The following is a 2,054-nucleotide window of genomic DNA, read 5'->3' on the forward strand; positions in this document are numbered from 1 at the left end:
GTGCCCCAGAGCCCATTTACAGCATCTTTTTGTTTGTTTGTTTGAGATGGAGTTTCTCTCTTGTTGCCCAGGCTGGAGTGCAATGGTGCGATCATAGCTTACTTCAACCCTTGCCTCCCGGGTGCCTCAGCCTCCCCAGTAGCTGGGACTACAGACCTGCGCCACCATGCCTGGCTAATTTTGTATTTTTAGTAAAGATGGGGTTTAACCATGTTGGTCAGGCTGGTCTCAAACTCCCGACCTCAGGTGATCTGCCCACCTCAGCCTCCCAAAGTGCTGGGATTACGGGCGTGAGCCACTGTGCACAGCCCCACAGCATCTTTTTTGTTGTTGTTGTTGATTGCTAATCGTGTATTCAAAGCAGTAAGAGGTTCCACGACACCAAATAGACCAGTTCTGAGGTTTCCCCAAATTTAACAGCTCCAGCTTCTTCAGTGTCTACCAAAATACAAAAGAAAAAAGTAGATGTTGGCTTTTTGATGGCAAATCAGACCCTTGCAGGCTGAGGGAAATAGGGCTATGTCACACACGGAGGTGGGGTGCTCTGGAGGGGCTGTGGGTCTGGGTGGACCGCCTGCCCTGCTTGTACGCACTCCTGCTGGTGAGGCCCCAGACATCCTGCCGAAGTGTCTGAGTGAGCACAAGTGCTGGAGACAACGGACTCACTCTGGCCACATGCGGACGGAGGGACAGGTGGGGCCCTGCCTCCCACAGGCTGCCTGAAGGTGGGTGTGGTGGCCTGCGGGAGAGTGGGGCGGCTGTGGGCTCCCAGCCTGACCCCTGGGAACCATGGGGGCACAGGGACAAGCACATAGCTATGGAATGCAGGGTGACCCAAGGACAAGCCAGTTGCGGGATGTCTATTGTCACCATGCAGAACTGATCACGGTCTGCCGTGCTGCCGCCTTACGCTCCCAAGGGGAACAGCCGGGCTGGTGACCGGCATTCAGGCTGTAACTGCAAATCTATGCTAGGCAGGGTCTCCCTTCTGTGTGTTCAAGTGTTCTCGACTTAGATTTTTAACTATTTAAAAAAAATGCACTGGGTTTGGGTTAAAAACCAACCACCGAAATGGATTTCAACACAGCTCTAAAGCCGAGGGTGCCCGGCTCTCCCAACACAGCGACTCCTGGAGGCCAGATGCCCGCAGGCCTACATCCCCTCTCAGCACTCAACAGGAAGTTGATTTTTCTTTTTACAATAAAAGAAGCTGAGTAATATTGCATAGGAGTACCAGAAACTGCCTCATTGGAAATGAAAACTATTTACATTAAATAAAAAGCCTGGCCACAGGCTGCGTCTGCCACATTTATAGCATGGTGCGATGCACACGGTGACCAGACCACGGAGGCAGCTTCTGGCGTTCACACCACGAGCCGCACGATTGCCACATGAGAGTAAAGCAGCGGGTGAGAGGAGTGAGAGGGAGGGGGTTCGCATTCACTTCTGCATCCGGAGCTGATTGGACCGCCAATCCAGTCCTTCATAGAGCCCGTCACCACCGATGGCCTGAAGGTACCAGTTCCTGTGGCGTAGGGAGTGCAGCCCCAGCTTGTCTGTGATCTCGGCTGCATTCATGGTGCTGGGGAGGCCCTGCTTGTTGGCGAACACCAGGGGGACAGCATCCCGGAGCTCGTCCTCAGCCAGCATCCTCACGAGCTCCTCATGGGCCTCGTTCACGAGCTCTGTCATTGCTGTCCACCACGAAGATCAGGCCTTGTGTGTTCTGGAAGTAGTGGCGCCACAGAGGCCGGATCTTGTCCTGGCCACCCACGTCCCACACAGTGAAGCTGATGTTCTTGTACTCCAGTTTCCACATTGAAGCCTATGGTGGGAGTGGCGGTCACGATCTCACCCAGCTTTAGCTTGTATAGGATCGTGGTCTTCCCCGCACATCCAGGCCCACCGTGAGGATGCGCATTTCCTTTTTGCCAAAAAGGCCCTTGAAGAGGTTGGCGAAGATGTTCCCCATGCTTGTGGACAGGTGGAAGGACACTGGCCAGGGACACCTCAGCGGCTGCTGCTCCGCACCAGGTGTTGGTTTCGCTCCCACA

The 2,054-nt window shown here is 54.5% G+C and overlaps 1 pseudogene; it reads right to left on the minus strand.

The window, feature by feature from the left end:
* Window positions 1-1,331: 1,331 nt before the first annotated feature.
* Window positions 1,332-2,054, minus strand: LOC108311540 (annotated as a pseudogene).

This window comes from Cebus imitator, unplaced genomic scaffold (assembly GCF_001604975.1).
Source record: "Cebus imitator isolate Cc_AM_T3 unplaced genomic scaffold, Cebus_imitator-1.0 Scaffold117, whole genome shotgun sequence".
In the NCBI taxonomy this organism is placed as follows: domain Eukaryota; kingdom Metazoa; phylum Chordata; class Mammalia; order Primates; family Cebidae; genus Cebus; species Cebus imitator.